Genomic DNA, 20117 nt, shown 5'->3' with positions numbered 1-20117 from the left:
ATGACTAAACCTGGAATTTTCTATTAGGTGTAACAATATTAGTCACCTGACTCCCTTTCATTTTCTTTGTCATTATCTTAAATCTCAGATTTAATTGCTTGTAATGGGACAGTGGAATGAACAAGGCTTTTGTGTAAACTATTGGAAAGTGACAGAAAATACTGAAGGGACATTGAATGAAGTGGTTCCCTTTTAATGATTCTTCACAAATCCTCAAAGGTCTGCAGAGGGTGGGAGTCTGTAGTTGTCTCATGTTTCAGTCGGGCTAATTAAATTTACAGATCGTCAGTTCTCACATGGAAAGCTCCTCTTCTGGAGCTCTGAGACACGTAACTGTGTGGGCACACTGAAGGGGGACTGCTGCTGGGTTCTGAGCACAACCGTCTGGTGCTGAGTGATACGGTAGGCAAATTATGGGAAATGGGATGGATCTAGCATAAGCAAGTGAGGAAAAAGATTGGAATCTAGTTTTCCTGTAAGAGAATTGAAGGGAAAGGATGGGGAAAAAATATTCTGGGATTTTTGAATTATTTTTTTAATAGTAGTAGATTGTAAGCAAGCACTGAAGGAACATGGAGAATATGATAACTGAGAGATACTTTTTGTGCATTGACTCTATTTTACTAGTGTACGTGTTTTCTGCTAAAAATTCCATTTATTAATCCTTTGTAAGTAATCAGTACATTTTAGGTTAAGTGAGTTACTTTGATACCTTGTTGAAACTCATGAGGATTTAATAATTGTGAATCATGTGACTTCCTAGACACTTGCCCTTTTATTAATGCTGTAGAAATAAAGGAAGTTTTGAGCAGTTGTAGATGGCTGAGACTTGGGAATATGTAAGTTACAATTTGCAAAAATGATTAATTGTGAGTTGTTGATATTTTTGTGCAAAAAGGTAATAGCTTAAGTAAACATAAAATACAGATTAATACAGAAAATTATGTTTAATGAACAATCTTCAGCACAAGATTCAGTTTAAATGCTTAAAATGCAAATATACAAGTTCTTAGCAATAAACTTGGGAAATGTAAATTCTTAAGTTTGTGTTAAATATTACAATTATTACTAAATAATTGTAAATAATAATTGTGAATAATAACTAAAAAGGATCTGTAAAATTGCTGTAAGTGAAGTAGTTATTAAACATTTCATAATGTTCTGTAAAAACTCAAAACCAAAAGAACTAGAACCCTTACCCTCAAAATGAGGCTTGAGTAAAAAACTTAACTAATGTATTATAATTGAAAACAATGGTCTATGTTGCATTTATTTGTTTGAAAAGAATGGGCAAAAAATCAAGAAGGAAAAAAGCTTTACTCCTATGGGTTCTTAGAAGAGGATAAGTTGAATAATGAGAGTTGAATTTATTTTCCTTGTTAAAAAAGTTCCTCTTTTAACATTCATTTCTCATACACAAGACTAGTGCAGTGAATCATTCCCTGCTCACACGTAGATACCTTTACCGTGCACATATTGTTTGGAAATATGTCTAACCCCATTAACTGGAATTGGTAGTGGGCCATCATCCATCTTCCTATAAACTGCATAAAGCGAGAACGTGGACTGTGATAATACGGTTTATAACCATGTCAAGTCAAATAGCTGTTTATATCTGACTAATGACTGGGGTGGAGATAGAAGTTGTATTTCTTTTTCCAAAGGAACCTCCGATAAGATTAGAAATGTCCTTCACAGTCGCTGCTTTGTCCTTTAGCCACTCGCCCTCCCTAGCCAGTTCTGGTAATTAAGATGGGACCATTAAACATGTTCTTATCCATAAGGCTAAAGGTAGGGAAACTGCCTGATAGTAGAATCGATAAGGAGGATCTTTTGATGCTTCTTTTCAGCAAATCTCTAGAAGAGTTGAAACATGGCTGAAGCTGAAATCTAGGGGCAGTACCTGTACAGTATTCTGTATTCCAAATAATTTCTATTAATAATGAACAAACAAGCAAAAGCTTAATAATAATTTTCAGCGGTTCTGGGACATATGAAGTGATTGAAGTTGATTTGAGGCAAACATTATACTCTGAAATATCTTGCTTCTCCCCCTCCCCCGCCCCCGTTGTGTGCAGAAATGCCACCAGTGTCAGCGGTTTGGTATATGCTGCATAAACAGGAGAGAAAACTGATGATGAGACCGTTGTGTTTATTGAAAAGATTCAGTTTTTCAAACTGTGAATTTTGTGAGCAGTAATCATCCTAATTCTTGTCTAATGAACACATTTAAGAATTAAGAATGACAATTTTCCTTAATTTTCACACTCACTCTTGAGACAGGAGCATGTAGGTGTTACTGCTGTTAGTAGTATTACTCCTCATGTTCTTTCTTAGTGGAGAATCTGATGTTGCTGTGTACCATTGAAAGCTTAACTCCATGCGCTCCCGCTTTGCTGATGTTAACACTTAAATAATGATTCTTTTGTAGGACTTAAGGGAGGCTTAATTAATATGATTGCCCTTCTTGGACATTCTTGAAGCCATGTCTGGAGCATTATGTCCAGTTTGGGCCTTCCAAAACCAAGAAAGGTGTTGAGTGGAGGCTGGAGCATGTAATGTACTAGCAGATAATCAGTGAGCACTGCTGTCAGCCACTACCTAAAGGTATTCGAGAGAAGGCAATAGGAGCCAGGGTCGTCTTAGAGGTGTACAGCAAAAGAAGAAGAAGCTATGGTTGCAAGTGGCACCAAGGGAAATGCTCATTGGAAACGGGGGAGGGAGAAGGAGAAATACCTTCACAGTGAGAGTGGTTTGCTACTAGAACATGTTTCTCAGAGAAATTGTGGGCTTTCTGTGTTTGAAGATATTGAAAACATGACCAGACAAGACCATGAGAAACCTTATCTCATTTTGAAGGTAGCTCTGATTTGAGCAAGAGGTAAGGCTAATTGACATCCAGAGAGCCTCAATTATTCTGCAGTTCTGTTTGTCCTGGTAGGATTTACAAATACGCATACAGATCTGTGTATTTATTTTAGTAGGGTGGCTGAGCTGTTTAGCCCATATTCACTATCTGAAAGCTGTAGGAAAAGCAATAAAAAATGATAGTGATGTAAGTACTGTGTGAGTCAGTTTTATTATTAAAGTGTTTACTGTAGTTACTTCCTTCGCATTCAGTGTAAAGCTCTAAACTGACTGTGTTTCAGTGGCAGCTGGATTATTTACTTTTCGATTTGCAATGCATTTTTAAAGACTGCACAAAATAAAACATAAAGTATTTGAGTAGATGAGGCAATTCTGATAAGTAGAATTAGTAACCTGAAATAAGATTTATATGTAGTGTCATATTAAGAATGTAGCCCTGAAGTGAATAGTCTTGGAGGGAAAAAATTGGGGGACGTTTTCTTTAAACAATTATAAACAAATGTATTTCCTGTTCATTTTCTAGCCAAAAAAATAATATGGACAACAGCTGCCTAAGTTTCTTCATTCTGTTTTCGATGTTGTTCTAACTCTTCAGATGCTTTAGGGAGAAACAGTCCCGGGGGGGGGGGGGGGGGAGGCAATCTTTCAGCAAACCCATGACCATCTATTTACTATTTTGAGATTATGAGAAAGATACATTTGCAATGATAATTTCCGTGATGTAGAGATTTATGCAGTGCCCTCAGTTGTAGTTCGCTCTATATATGCTCTCCAAAGCTATTAAATTAAAATGTCTTTCAGCTGTTGGACGGAGGCATGAGGTGTGTCTGTTTGGATTGATTAGTGAGCAATTGAACAAAACCCCTCTTTTTACATTAATCTGGAATTTTCTTACCAAAATAATGCTTAGGATTTTTTCATGCAGACTGATTTTGAAGAGAGGCAGAAAGAAGACGTAGTGGCTTGAATTTATCAGTCTGTTAATACAGGTGATGATCTTGAGTGTGTGAAAGCCCAGGGTGAGAAGCAGTGTTGGTAACAGGTTGGATTCTTCTACCAATAAAACCAGTTCTTCACAAGTTTCTGTTCTCTCATCCTTTAAAACATTGGTGTTGGATTTGACCTTTATTTTGTGTGGTAACACATTCCTCTTCTGTTGTGCAGTGTCAGGGATTCCTTAGTTTTTCTCAAAGGGTTGCTTTACTCTCTTTGAGAGGAGAGAAGAATTCAGTAGCCAACAGTATTTTCATTCCCAAAACTGGCAGTCGCCTGCTGAAACCATCAAAACCTCCTTAAATTCAGAATAGAAAGGCATTGTCTCTTATTCTTGTTTGCAACGAAGTGAGCATTATAGTAATAGTATAATAAGTAGTAGGGTGTATGCCTGAGTTACATAATGAATGTAGAACAAAACTAGATTTGGTGAGGCAGAAATGGGATTTGAACAGCTGCTTGAAGTGAAAATAGATGATCCTGGGAAATCACTAGGAAATAGCATACAGTACTAATAATGTCAACATTATTATTTTCACTTTTCTGACATGTCAGCATGTTGTTTGCAGCATTTTTCAGAATAATAGAATTTATTCAAGCAATTTATCCTTAATGTGTGTAGTATAAATAGTTTATGTTGTGCTTATATTTCATATTAACAATATTTGATTTGTGCTTTCTTTACAAATTGGAAACATTGATTTTTCTCTAGTTCACATTTTGCATTTAGCGCTTTCAGTTCCCATTTTACATTCTGCACTTCGAAATAAGTCGATTTCTCATAAAATTATGCTCTTTCATAAAAGGGTCTACAAGTGCCATATTCCTTTTTTAAACATTGCTTGCCTCTCTTTTGGAACCAATTAATGTCTTTTAAGTTTAACTTGCTCCATAAAGAACACTAATAGTTTTCTTCCCCTTATTCAGAACACAAACCTACAAGTCTTGACTTTGAGTCATTTTCATGACTCAGACATAGCCTCTAGATTTACGTTCTGTTGTTCCTAGCCTGTGATCAAGATTAAAGATTTATGAAGTTACTCAAAACTCTGATTAAGACTTACATCTCCATATAGAACATTTCAAGACTTGGTAACGATAGTGAAAATGTGTAGGTACATAGGGCCTTGATTTTTATTTCATCTCATTTTCCTGTAGATTGAGGTAGTCTTAATAAATAAAATTAGGCTGCTAATTCCATCTCCTTTATTTAGGTGTCCTTCTGAATTTTTGCATTTGCTTAACATAAGAACACATAATTCTTTGGCTGCAAAGATGTAGAAATCCCCAGCTAGAGTTGTATGCAGGTGTTCTGCACCATTTTTTATATATACATGCATGGAAGTGGATTTACTGTCCTTCAGACTTTTATGTACTTGTTGGGAGCAAGTTGAGCAGTAAAAGACTGTTCAGGAAATCTTCATAGCTTCATAATGTTTACTTCCAACATGTCCCAAAGAAAAAATTGAAAGCTACTGGTACGTACCTGCAAAGATACATGAATACGTAGGGAGATGTACGGTTTGCATCAAGAAGGTGTCTTTCTATTAATTCAAATTCATTGTTATATTACAAAGATTGAAGACCTTTAGTTCAGCATGCTACAAGAGTGATAAATCTGAGTTAGATCCACCTTTTTAGTCACTTGGGATTAGACCTTTTGGTGAAGAGATCCATTAATGTGTTTCAAATCTATTGATTCATAGTAGAAAGGCACAATTTAAACTCGGAAGTCACTGAGTGGACTTTCCATTAAGTTAGGGAGACTGTGGTCACAGCTCATTTGGTCTTTATGAAGTAGAAAATATGATGTAGACCACACTGGCATTCTATTAGAGGAAATCATGCATTTAACCATGTAGCAAAATACTGTAGCCAATTATATGAACATACACCTATTTTACACATGGATGATCTTCTGAGCATAAAGTATTAACAATGCGCATACTGTCTTGTTTTAAGGACTATTTACTTTTAAGCTAGTGATATGGGATAAAGTTTAGAGGAAAAAAAATGAATTAATTTACAATTTGTATCAAAGTTTTCTAACTGGAAATCAGCCTCGCATAGAAATGTGTGGACATTCTTCAGCTGACGTCAGCAAAGACTAATTATAAACCTGTTTTAGTTAACGGTATAGTTTGAAATTGCATTTAGAAAAGAAAGAAAAAATACTCAGCAGCAAAATTAATTTCTTAAAACTCATATTTTAAAAATAACTTTGAATCTATTAGAGGATATAAAATATGTTCCGATTTATAATGCAGCTTTCTTCTACATTATGGTATACATGAGGCTCTAAAAAGCTTTACATTTCTCAACATATTTTCTTAAAAAATAATAGGGAGAACTTGCTCTTAGCATTAGATGTTTACAGTGTGATCTCACAGTTCAGCAGGCTGGCAGTTGACTTGCTTAATGTTACTATGCCTTTTGAATTAATTTGATTTGTTTGTATAAATAAATGTATTCGCATGTGCATGGACATTTAAAAAAATACCTTTATACTGCTTAGTCGCAGTAGACTCTTACTGTCAGAAAGTTAAGTAACACATTGAAAGTTTATACAAAGGTTGAGAGCTAAACTTTTACATTAAAATGTTGTAGGTGTCATTTAAGGGTAGCTATGATTATATTCTTGATTTATGTACACCCATTCCTGTACAGATGTCCCCACGCCTGCTGTCTAGGCTCTGGGCATTTTGATTGGCAGAAATTACTCCCCCGCCCCCGATCTTTTGGCTTTTATGGTAAAATGCTGTTGGGAGGAGGAAAATCTTTACAATGTAATTCATAATGACACAAACTCTTTTCACCAGTAGTTTTGACTTATGCCATTGCCAGAAATAAATGATGAGCTGGGAAGTTATAACCTCTGTCATTATGGGCTTATTGTGTATATTGGCACTGCACAATTGGAATGAGCATATGAAGATTCATGTGTTGTATGCCAACATGTCCTTTCCTATGCAAAACATTCTGTGAGTGTTGAGGTGATTTGTACAAGAATTTTGCAGAGAACGCCAAAGCTAAGTCGAAGTAAATTAAACATCCCCATCTGGCTTTACTTTCTTGCAAGTGGACACAGCTATATATTCCAATACAAATTACTCTTGTACAAATAGCTCTTATCTACAGTGCAGTTTTTCTGAAGCTCTGCTATGTGGTCCATTAGTCACGATTTCTCCAGAAAGGTTTCTGGATCTTGAAGATGTCTGCACCGAGGAAATGACAGAACTCTACATCCTAGGTAGCCAGCATATTCTTAAAATGGGACATTAGTCTGACGATACTGCGTCCGATTTCAGTGGCAGGAAAAAATACTTTTGAAAAGTATAATGCATGTGTTGTTATAGTTCTATTGCAAGATCATAATTGCCAATGTGTAAAATAAATTTCCTAACCGTATCTGAATCTGAAGAGAGTTCTACGGATTAGTCTTTCATCCAAGATAATTCTTTTCATAGAATTAACAAAGCAGCTTTAAGTTCTATTTTTGAAGGATTGGCCTCAAACTATTTGAAATATTTCTATGGTTTATTTTAGTGAGATTTTTCAGAGTAGTAGTTAAATATGTACTATTAAATATTACTGAAATGAAAGAAAAAAACCACAAGTTGTAAACCAGTTCTCCACTATGGAATGAACTCGGGGAGCAAACCTGAAGTCACTGAATTTTGGCAATAAAGTTGCATGGTTGGACAAGGTAGCATTCCTCCCAGCAGCTCAAGACAGATCTATCTAGCTACCCTATAGACTGGGATTATAAAGGACAACATCAACTACATGGGAAGTGAAAGAAATCACATCTTTTAAATTGCATGTGAAACTCAGTGAGTGAAGAACTGAACTGAAAAACTGTTTCCAAAAACATGATGATGTGAGTGTATGTATAGACTTACATATGCATACACACATACACCCATATATAATCTTCCCTTCAAACTGTGCTATAATTTCTTGTTCTCTAATGAAGTTTTTCTTTGTTTTATGCACCCAGTGCTTATGAGAAGAGTATTGGATGTTGAAAGCACTTTGAGAAGGTAGTTTGCATTGGTTTTCCCTGTTACTATTTTTTTAAGTAAAGGTTCGCACTAGGTCTGTTAGTTAGTTTTAAGATGTACGGATCTTTGAACCTGTGCCGTGTTACTTCTGACACCATGAGGTAGAAAGCTAACATGGATATACTCAGAAAATATCATGACAAAAAGTGCATTTGAAGTCCCATTCAGGCCAGTATTCTTTTGTGCTTCTTTAGGCAGGTTTTATAATGAAAAGTGATATTATATTGATAAAAGAAAGTGCACTGTACCCAACTGTGATCAATATATTTTCTTTACCATACATAGATATGCGTGTGAGTGCACATGTGTGTGTGTTTTATGTACAAAACGTATATTTTCATACACCTGCAAGAGACTTTGGTATTCATAAACATGACACACTGTGCAAGTCAGCAGTGGTTATATTCTCATAGTTTCTGGGAAGGTCTTTTTAATTTGCTAGCTAGAGGATGTATTTCCATCACTGAGCCATGAATGAACTTGGAGATAACCTACAGTAAAAGAAAAGATAGGTAAAAGTAACAAGAACGAGATTTTGGTTGCTTATCAGTGAATGCACATACTTCCCTTTTCTACTGCCACCTGACCAATGTCTCATAAGAAAGTAATTACAGATAGTTCTAATCCCATATTCCAAAATGTCAAGGCAAGGATTAGTCCAGCTAGTAGTTTTCTCACAAAGTTTGCTATAAATACTCTGCATCAAGTCATCTGGAATTTCCATTTTTGTACGGTGGTTGGTACTAAGTGAGAGTTTGATACTGATGGGTGTTACTGGGCAGTCTCAAAGGATAAAAAGAAATATTTTAACTACACAGTATTTGATAAAAAATAAAGCATTGTGTTTTCACATTGTGTTCAGCTTTTACAGTTCAGCTTTAGAAGTATAATGAAAAGTAGTCAATAGTAGACGTAACCTAGCAAAATACGAATACCCATTTCATTTCAAGAGACAGATGGTATAAGTCTATTTAGATTATATTCCGTTTTCTTACAGAAAGGTGAAGAGATCCAGTATTCTCCACAGTCTTGTCATGTGAGTACTTAACTAGGTGTCAAGGACTGTAGATTTCAATCTAATCTCTCTAACAGCATCCCTTGTTTCCTCAGGCAGATCACTCGATTACTGTGTCATAATTCTCCACCTGTAAAAGAGGAGGCAGAGTGATGCTTCGCCTCTACAGTCAGGGCAGGACTATCTTAAATTACTGCTGTGTTGTGCTGACACAGGGACCTTGATCTTGGTTAGAGTATCTCGGTCTAGATAAAATACAAATGCTAATAATCTTGATGAAAGTTACCTGAGACATGCCACTAATAGTAAGTGGATTTTTACTGATCAGATTATACTAAGAATTGTTACAGCTAGTATAAAGTAAATTGACAATTAATAAATACAGGTTGATACTGGGAAAGAATAATGCAGAGAAATGCTTTGTTACAGGAAAAAGAGAGTAGCAAGTCTTGTATTTAAAGCTACACAAAACAGAAATGAAAGCAAGTACAGATAATTGTGCTCTGTGAAGCTGTGTGTGCAGGTTGTTGGGTTATTTTCGTGCCAAGCGAAGGGCAAAGTAGAAATTCTTGTTTCTGCCCTACTGTATCCTATTCACCCTGAAGTGGATGGAAAAGATGAAATTCTGATTCACCACAAGTCTCTCAGTTGTATCGCTTCACAAATTTTCTACTACATTGAGCTGCAAAGTGATTTGCTTGTTTTTCTTGCTGCTTTTTTTTATTTCCTCCAAAATTTGAAACATTGTTTAGAAGGACAGACAGACGTGGTTCTCCTTACCTTGTGCTTCTTGCTTCTGCTTTGGGTAGTTGGGTAGTGAGCTTAGATGACTAAGTAATTATGAGTTTTTTTCTTCTCTTTTTCTCCCCCCCCCCCCCCTTTTTTTTTTTTTTACACTTTGGAAAAAGAAAGTTGAAAAATATGACCTTTTCTTTGATCTTTATGGGTGACTTAAATGCTTGCATTTAGGATCAGAAAAACTTGGAGAGAAACTACAAAAACAGCAAAGTATCCAAACTCCTGCCTTATGATGAATAAATTTTAAGATACTGAATATGTTGAAGAATGCTTAATAAAGGAATGAACAAGCAGCCTACAGCTAAATTTAGTTTTCTGATCAAGAAAGTAGATCCTTATTCCAAAAAAAGGGAGTAACTATTGCCCAAAGAAGTGAGTAGTGCCCACGTATACTGAACGCTGACACATTGCAAAGACTCTAGCTGGGTCGTTTCAAGCTGAGAAGACACTTTTGATGAAAGGTTGCTTATCCCATCTCCTGAGAGGTAGGTCTACGTGTACACGTTTCTTGTATTTATTTGGAGCTTTGGAATGGATGAGGAAAACATGTACACACAGTATTCCAGAGTCCATCATTACTTACAGTAAAATATGACAAAAGTCAAACATTTTGGTACAAGCCAGATAATCAGAGTTTGCATATTGAACAGCAGCCAGCAAGTTCTGATTATTCTCAGAAAAGCACTCGGGGTTCCAATTTACTACAGCTTAGTACAGAAAAAGAAATCTTTTTTGGGTTGGGTTGGGGGGAGGTTGTTGGGTGGTTTGGGTTTTTTGTGGCTTTTTTTTTTTCCCAAATGCTAAACTGTTATCCATGTATCCATGAAGTGTAGCAAAACTTGATAGTTCTTTTGAATCATTCAGTCATGATCACATATAAACACTTTTGATGATTGATGGAAATAGTGTCTGTGTTCTTACTTTTCATACCTTTGAAATCTTCTGAGACACTGTTTTAGGCATCTTTATTCTTCTAGGAAATGGTAGTGCTAAAGTTTACTAGTAAAATTAATCTTCAGTACGGTTGTTTATCTGATCTATGCATTCATTAATAAAGAGTCCCTGCTGTTGTTGGCTCCAGCAGAACTTAATTAATTACTGTTTGAAATATGGATGTGGTAAATGATCCAACTTAGTGAAACAGGAGAGCAGCTGTTACCTTCTTTTATGTTTGAAGTCACTGGCTTTTCTCCTTATTTGTGTGTGTGCCATCCCCTTTTTCATCTTATACAATAATTCGATAAATTCTGGACTCAGATTCATGTGTAAACCTTGATCCCTGTCTTGTCTTCCCACTGTGTCATCTTGTTCTCCTTTGTACTCTTCATTTTGTCATCTCCTCTTACAACCATCCATTATTGTCTCTCCCTCCTTTTCTCTGTCATAGATTTTCAGTTCCTTTCTTCAGTCATTCTGCGTTCCTGAAAGCCAAGTAAGTTGTTTGCTGCTACACTGGAGAAACTACTGCTTTTGCCATCTTTCCTTGTGATGCATTTTTCTAGTGGCATATGCCTACGTGGTTTCTCAAAACAACATTATGGAATTCATTAGATATTATTATTATTCATTAATATTCATTAAATATTTCTAGTTTCCCTATTAGTCCTGCTGCTATTTTCTCTGGTCAGTTACTGAACTAAATTGATTTTTGCTTTTCCGTCTACCTCCCCCCCACCCCCTTTCTTTTTTTGTTTTTTTCTTTTTCCTGTCTAGAAGAGATGACAACTAGTTTTTAAATAACACCTCACGTTGCTGCAGGGTTTCCTGTCAGCTGCAGGCAACAGCATTTCTGTGCAATCAAGTGCTGTAGAGAGGGAAGGGAGACATTTTAGTCTTGCACCCACAAACTGAATCGGTTACAAAATCCTCAGTATCTTTCCCGTGAATATCCAGGCACCTGAAGCTGTGGTGTTCTCTCACTTGATTTCTTTTATACTCCAATTTTTTTTTGAGATTTTTATCTTTGAAGCTTGCATGGTTTGTTAAGCACTGCTCTAGCTGACCCTGCCCTGAGCAGGGGGTGTGGACTATGATCTCCAGAGGCCCCTTCCAACCTCAACCATTCTGTGATTCTGTGAAGTACAAGAGAAACAATAATGGAGAACGAAGAAATGAGTAAGGAAAACACTGTGTTCACTGAAAGACATATCATGCAGAACTAACAAATGTCATTGTAGAAACAATTTAACCTGCTTCCCTCAGCACAGAAGATGTAAATCCCAATTGCAATATGTCAGAGAAACTGAAAACATCCAGTGGGATACATCATATTCGGCTTTATTCTAAAATAAAGCCAAATAACAAGTAGTGTTCTAACTCATTTATTTGTTCTGTTAGTTATATGGTATACTGTCTTTAATATGTTTTGGCAATATAGTTTTAATTCTTTTAAGGGAAAGACGAAAATGAAGGAATATGTTCACAAATGTAAATACAAATTAAATCCTTGACCTAACTCTTATGTATGAGGGCATTTATTATTTTATTATTTCCAAGGAAGTTTTATGATTTCAGAACTGAATAGCCAGGGAGGTCTTACGAGTATTTACAGTATGTAGGACTACAGAGGCCTCTAAAAATAAGACTACAGTTGTTTATGCTTTTTATAAATATAGAATGAAGAAAATGTTACAGTCTCCATTTTAGAGACAGAAAACATGAGTATTTCATGAAAGAAAAAGTTATTTATTAAATTCTATGGTATAATGCGGTGCCATAGGGAGTACCTGAGCTACCCCTGAGCAGGCATTTCTACCCAGAGCGGGGTGGGCAGAGCTTTGCCCAGACCCCAGCTGAGATCCTGGGAGAAAGACGGCTGCTTTTGCCTGGCACTTGAGTGGTTCAGATGTGCCAGTTCTAACTCTGAGCTGGTTTGCTAGTCATTCTTTGTGCAGTGATGGGATATAACTTGATAACGGGGTGTGTGTGTGTGGGGAATCCAAATGGGAGTTGAGTTGCAGAATATGTGTTTGGGAATGAAGAGCAGACAGTCTTTTAAAGAAACATTATCAGTCATTATAACAGCTGGTGGACTCAGCTTTCCAGAATAACACGTATTTTGTATACAGCATTGCACAGAGAAGATAAAAGTAGGAATTTAAAGGAGAAAATGAAGGAAGGGGCTATGTATTGAGAGGATCATTATCTCTTGAGAAGATCAATAGTTTGGGAGGGAGGATTGTGAGCTAATTCCAGTGGTTGTCTTCAGTCAGGTTACATTCACCTTTTTTGTCCGTCTTGCATGGTTATTGATCATTGGTCTAATTTAGAAGCTTTTGTTAATGCTCGCTCTGTTCTGCCAATGGCAGAATAGACACAGGAAATAGGGAGAATTGTAACAGCTTACACAGTTCTGAAAATTTTTAATGGTGTGTTTGTCAAAACTTGCTGATAGGTGGTAGAGTTTACCATAGTTCTAGACATGCAAACCTCTGTTATTTTTCAGGTGTCTATTGTGGTTTGTTTTTGGAGGGAATTTGAAGATTGCATCTGCGTGTTATTCCACAGTTACAGCCTATGCAGTACATGTAGCAAAGCTTTTGTTGCTAGCAGAGGTGTAGTATATTGATGTGTTGCCCTGGTCTGCTTGCTTACTTTAATATACATTTTCCTCGAAACGTTTTGTGAGCAAAGAATTGTACTGATGAACTGTGTGATGAACAGAAAATAGATACAGCTAAGGAGAGGCATGAATTCCAGAGAAACCAAGCTGAGATTTCACCTCCAAGATTTCTTCTTATTTGCCACCTGTATTGAAGATGTGACAGTTTTAATCTCTTTTTAAGTCAAATGTGAGTTCTAATTGTAATTAAAGTAATAAAAAGTAAGTCCAGATTTTTCCTGCCTGTTACATGGAGCACTACTTTGTACATGTTTTAGCAGTATCTTTTAAGCTGTTATTTATGAAGGGGTTTATTATTTCCAAAGAGACTTTATTTCAGTTTGACCCTGGCAGATGAAGTCATGGCTCTATCACAGGGCCCTAAGATAATACACAGGGGTTTTTTAAGGGTTTTGGTTGTTCTGGCTGAGGATCTTGCATGTGTTATTGCCCCTTTGTCAGAGATGACCACTCTGATACCCAAATCAGCAGAATGGTACATGCATTTATGTTGCTAGTTTTGCAAATCCATATCCATTGCCAATCAAAATGAACAAGAATTTTTCTGTACGGAAGAAATACTAAGGTTATGTCAGGATAATATGTTCAGATATCCACAGATCTGTTTCCTTAATATAGGCAGAATCCACATGGAAAAATAGGAGAATCGTGAGTAGAGATTATATAGCCATATCAGGCAGTAATTTATTTTTTATCAGCATTTGGATAGCAGAGTTTTGGATTAACTGAAAAAGTACAGGCAATGCCTTGTATACTACTATTGTTATCAGTAGGGTAACAAATTACAGTGAGGATAGTTAATTATCATTGTCATCTGCTATAGTGTAGGCAATGGTACACTAGAGAAGGTAAAAATAGACTTTTCTCACTTTTAGTCATATAAAAATATTTTTCTAAGTACAGCAATGCTGCACGGACAGTACTCCTCAGTCTTGTATGCTGACTGAACCCACAGCGCTAGTAAAGAATCATCTTGAAGTTCTGCTATATTTTTTTTCTTCTTCTTTCCCCACCCCACAGCGGGTGGGGAAAACCAGTATGTCATGATATTCAAGCTGAATAGTTCCCAAATAGAAATGCTGTAGATTCAAGGACCAAAACTGTACAATTCATTGCAACCTTTTCAGATGTCTGTTATCAAACACTTCAGAATATTGGAAACTATGTATTTCACAAGGCCTTTTTTTTTTTTTTTTTTAATTGAAGAATGCAGGCATGGCTTTGGGAGACTGACAAAAATTTCTGGAAGTCAGTTGATTTGGCTGGTTCTTAATAAAGCACTTAAAGCTTTTCTTTTGTTTAAGATGGGGAAAAAGTGTATTTTGAAACAATTTCTCATGGTCTGTATTATAATTAAATTTCTGTCTTTATTCACTTAAAAAAAAGAATAAAAATTTTCAGTCTTGTTGGGGTCTCAGTTGAGAAGCTAAACATCATTCAGGATTAATTGCTCTTTTGTCCTAGGGTTGGTCTTTCTGATCGGGGTAGAGATATTTCAGTATGTCAGCGGAGATGAGTTTTATGGATGAAAGGAAGTCTGGTGCCCAGAGTTACAGAGACTTTGTTGAAAATTATTCACTGTCCATCCAATGTCCCACAGCTGACTAATGGGGAGAAAAAAAAGGGAAAAGAATATTCTAATATAGATTCCTGATGTAAAGAGAAATTTAGTGATCTGGGTACTTGTGACTAAAGCAAGGAGATGTCGTCTGCCTGGAATAATTATTGGGAGCCACTTGACTGCATCTATTTTGAAAAATCTTGGACATGTTACACGGCAACTTATATTACCTAACATACAGTTAACCAAACCACTTATAGTAGAATGTAACTATAATAGCCTGTGATTGTAGGAAAGGGTTGGGAATTTCTAAATGGGTATAATAAGATTACTGGAGTTGTGATGAAACTGGCACCTTTATATTGAGCACAGCAAACTCAAATTTCAAGAGATTCAGTTTTTTAATCAAGTGCCTTTAAAATTTCTATAATAAAAGAAGACTTCCAAGAGGAGAGATTAAAAGAGAAAAGTAAATAAAATAGAAATAATATAATTAGGTTTTGACTCCTTAAATTGCTAATCTTCAAAGCTGATGCTGGAGAAGCACAATATTATTAGCAATAAAAAGAATTTGCTTTGCCCTTTTAAAATTACCATAAACCAATTGACTGAGATGGAATGATGTTAATATTTAAGAAGTAGGACACTAGATTCTATTATCTCAGAAACTCTGTCACCTGGTACACTCTGTAGTCCTGTTATCTAATTATTGTCCTTAAATTGCATTAGTGTGCCAGCAATTTGTCTACTGTTGGAAAAGTAATTGACGTTTGGGTTACTGCTTCATATTTGGGAGACTCACTAGCTGGTTCCAAAGAGTCCTGTCAAAGCAGATTAGCTTAATTTTACCTAAAAGAGAAAGTCTGTGTTTCAGAGTATGTCACTTACGTAGTGCTCTTTTAATTTGGTATTAAAATTCAGGTTATATATCAAAGCTAATTGTCAACTGAAAAGAGGGGAAAAAAATTGTGACAAATTTAATAAATGACACTTTAGCGCAGTCTACTCTTTCACTGAGTGTGCAAGCAGTCATACACCGATACAAAGAGCCAAAGTAAATACTGCGATGATGTGGATAGAGGGGAACATTTGTTTCTTGGCATCTGCTGTACTTAGTGTTGAAATCTGCAGATGTTTGGTCAGTAGATGGATATAGTCACAGAGCCATGGTCACACACACATGAATGACCTCCTCCATGCTCAGAAACTGAGCCGTCACAAAGATGCTGAAATGCGCTGCTTTATCTAACAGACAAACTGCGTGGAGATTTGCTTAGTACACACGTGATGTTGTGATGCCTGCCTCTCTTCAGTGGGGTCAAGCACCAGATTCTAAAGATTTCTTTGTAAGAACTGATGCTTGTTCTGCCTTGGATTTCCAGCTGGTTAGGTAATGTTAACTTCTGTTTGGCTTCCCATATCTGTTTCTAAGGCAAGTGGCCCACTTTGTTTTCTTTAGCTTTAACAGGTTTGTTTTTTCTTTAATAATACTTGTGTATTATCATTAAAATAAAAAGTAATTAGATTTCAAATAATATTTTTTCTAACTAAAATACATAGTCTTTCTCCTGATGTTCTGTAGTAATTTTAGTTTCCTGTTTTGTTAGCGTTTGGCGGAGGAGTGCCTCCAAACTCTTTTTACGCAGTTTCTTTGATTAAAATTTAAAGGATAGTTATTATTCCATGTAGTGTGAATAAGGGAAGAACAGCCTGTATTTCAGCAATTACATTGCACGGAATATGTTTCCATGTCTCTGCAAAGGGTTTGGTTCATGGCTGTGTACAATTAAATGCTTGAAACTTTACATAGACTAATGTAATTTGGGATCTAAAGTTGATTAGAGATGCATGATTACAGAATGCACATAACAATTTATGTGACAACTGGAATTAAATTTAAAAGATATTTTAAATTACCACGAGGAATGTAGCTGTCTAGTGGCGGTGATAATTTTGCTAATATAATTTGTTTAGGGACTTTTCAGTTCACGTTTAAAAACAAGAAAATCTTAAATCTCATCAAAATTATTCTTTTCACAGGGCTATTGCATAAACTAAAGTTTAATGCTAGAACTTATAAGATTGGTAATGGCAGTATAATCCAAATGAAACATTTCAGAATGTTGGCAGAAACTGAAAACCTCACCTAAATTTCTTTTGACTGTAACTTTCGAAAAACATTTAGAACACTGATTACACGTCTTTAGAGGTCTCTGCCAACATGTCTTAAATAAAATACTTCATTTTCCAATGACAAGAATCGGGATTGTCTCTCGACGGCTTACATAATATAGTCACCTTTATTCAACCATTATTACAAATTTGTTAAGGCCTTTTGTGGACCATGTAAATTGGTGGACTGTTTTGCATAAACCACGCTTTATCTGGTCACTCGCAGACGCCATCAGCTCCGGTGCAGGCGCGTCCCGCAGCAGAGCGGTGGATCGCAGCGTGCAGGGGGGGTTCCTGAGCCAGGAAACCCACAGGGGAATGCAGAGACCTGCTGGGAGCCGGCAGCTCTCACGAGGGCGGCTGACGAGGCGTGGGCAGGGCCGGGAATAATGGCTGCCACCCCCCATTCCCACTAAAGGCAGCCCCAGGGACCGCTAGCCACCAGGAGTGCTGCGAACAGGATGGGCAAACAGGGCGTGGGGCGGCAGTTTGCGCAACAGTTTGCGAGGGAGGGCATGCAGAGAGGGCGCCTCTTTGAAGGAGAGACATTCCACGGGCCGAGTGGGGGACTCGGTGTACACACAACCCAGCAACTGGGCACAGGTCAAGGGCACTCATCGTGCCCAACCCTCAAGGCAGAATGGTGGGCACTCATCTGAGGGTAAAGGCCGTGGCTCCAGCTGGGGCGTCTGCACCATCTACCCCAGCGGTGGCCGATGCCTCCACGCAGATGGACCTGCTGAAGGGAGAGGCTGCAGTGCAGACCTCAGGCTGCAGAAGTGCCTAGACCTTTCTCCTGGGGTAGGGACAGGTGGCAGACCTGCCTGCAAAAGGTGTGCCCAGGTGGAGGACCTCCTGCAGCAGGTGGCTGAGCTGCAGGAGGCGGTGAGAAGGCTGCGTAACATCAGGGAGGCAGAGAAGGAGCTAGATAGCTGGTTCCAAGCGCAGTCTGCAGTGGATCCACAGCCCACGGCTAAACAGCCAAAAACTCCCCCACTGGCACAGATGGAAGGGAGCAGGGGGGACCAATAATGCAGAAGAACGGATGGTTGCAAAGGCAAGGACAGGCAGGAGGAAGAGACTTGCCCCGAAGTCTGAGGTGCCCTTGCAGAACTGCTTCACCGCTCTGCAGGCCGAAGAGGAAAGTCCTGTCACACCAGGAGAAGCGCTGGAGCTGAGTAATGCAGCCCCATCTGCCCCCCGTATAACAACCAGCACAACTAAGAAAAGGCGATGGGTGACAGTAGTAGGCGACTCTCTTCTGAGAGGCCTGGAGGCACCCATTTGCCAACCGGACGCACTCTCTAGAGAGGCGTGCTGCTTACCGGGGGCTTGCATCAGGGATGTCAGAGAGGCTACCCAGTCTCGTACAGTCCACTGACTATTATCTACTGCTGCTGTTTCACGTGGGCACAAGTGACACAGCCAGGAGCAGTCTGAGGACTATCAAGAAGGACTACAGAGCCTGGGAGCGGCAGTAAGGGACTCAGGAGCGCAGGTAGTTTTTTCATCAATCCTCCTGGTCAAAGGGAAGGGGTTTGAAAGGGCCAGTTGAATCTGGTGAGTCAACAAATGGTTACGGGACTGGTGCCACAGCCAGGGGTTCGGCTACTTAGATCATGGGACCCGCTTTGAGAAACCTGGTCTACTGGGGGCTGACAGGGTCCATCTGTCAGAGAAGGGGAAGAGCATCTTTGGTCATAGGCTTGCCAAGCTGGTGAAGAGGGCTTTAAACTAGAGATGCCGGGGGAGGGGAACCTCAATCCATCCCACTCCTACCAGTTTGATGCCAGGGCCAGCAACAGATGCCCAGAGCCTGGAGAAGGATCACAGGTCAGCAGGAGAGCGCCTGAAGAGCAGCACAAAGGAACTCCAGCCACTCCAGCCAGTAAGTCAGCTTCATCGGGGGCCCAACTTAAATGCCTCTCTGCAAACGCACGTAGCATGGGGAATAAACAAGACGAGTTAGAGACGTGCACACGCCTGCAGGGCTACGACCTTACTGGCATCACGGAGACGTGGTGGGATGGCTCCTATGACTGGAGTGTTGGGATGGAGGGATACAGGCTCTTTAGGAGGGACAGGCAGGGGAGATGAGGAGGGGGTGTCGCCCTCCATGTCAATGACCAGCTGGAGTGCATGCAGCTCTGCCTGGGGATGGATGAGGCGGTCAGGGAGAGCTTGTGGGTCAGGATTAAAGGGAGGGCAGGGACAAGTGACGTTGCGGTGGGGGTCTGCTACAGGCCACCCGACCAGGAAGACGGAGCGGATGAGGCCCTCTATAAACAGATAGGAGCAGCCTCACGCTCACAAGCCCTGGTCCTCATGGGGAATTTCAACCACCCTGACATCTGTTGGAGGGACAACACGGCAGGGCATAAGCAATCTGGGAGGTTCCTGGAATGTGTTGATGATAGCTTCCTTCTCCAAGTGGTAGAGGAGCCAACGAGGAGAGGTGCTATGCTGGACCTTGTTGTCACCAACAAGGAGGGGCTGGTGGGGAGTGCGAAGCTTGAGGGCAGCCTGGGTTGCAGTGACCATGAAATGGTGGAGTTCAAGATCGTTAGGGGTCCGAGGAGGGTGCACAGCAAGCTCAGTACCCTGGACTTCAGGAGAGCAGACTTTGACCTCTTCAGGGATCTGCTTGGCAGAGTGCCATGGGCCAAAGCCCTGGAGGGAAGAGGGCCCCAAGAAAGCTGGTTAATATTCAAGGATCACCTCCTCCAAGCTCAGGAGCGATGCATCCCAACAAAGAGGAAGTCAGGCAAAAAGGCCAGGAGGCCTGCATGGATGAACAAGGAGCTCCTGGACAAACTCAGACACAAAAAGGAAGCCTAGAGAGGGTGGAAGCAGGGACAGGTAGCCTGGGAGGAATACAGAGAAATTGTCCGAGCAGCCAGGGATCGGGTTAGGAAAGCTAAAGCCCCGATAGAATTCAATCTGGCCAGGGACATCAAGGGCAACAAGAAAAGCTTCTATAGGTACATCGGGGATAAAAGGAAGATGAGGGAAAATGTGGGACCT

At 39.0% G+C, this 20117-nt stretch overlaps 1 protein-coding gene across 6 annotated transcripts in view; it reads left to right on the top strand.

The window, feature by feature from the left end:
* Positions 1–20117, top strand: part of RBFOX1 (RNA binding fox-1 homolog 1) — a 1372937-nt gene that overhangs the window by 498304 nt on the left and 854516 nt on the right. Inside the window, exon 1 of one of the 6 annotated variants that reach the window (XM_076351318.1) lies at positions 352–402. The exons of 4 other annotated variants lie outside the window; for them this stretch is intronic. The gene's annotated coding sequence lies outside the window, so the exon portion shown is untranslated. Of the gene's footprint in view, positions 1–351; positions 403–8950; positions 8962–20117 lie in introns of those variants that run through there. One more of the 6 variants, XM_076351319.1, reaches the window with a different exon arrangement.

The sequence above is a fragment of the Aptenodytes patagonicus genome, chromosome 13, assembly GCF_965638725.1.
Source record: "Aptenodytes patagonicus chromosome 13, bAptPat1.pri.cur, whole genome shotgun sequence".
Classification (NCBI taxonomy): domain Eukaryota; kingdom Metazoa; phylum Chordata; class Aves; order Sphenisciformes; family Spheniscidae; genus Aptenodytes; species Aptenodytes patagonicus.
Note: the sequence above shows the minus strand (reverse complement) of the source record. Positions and strands in the feature narration are given on the sequence as shown.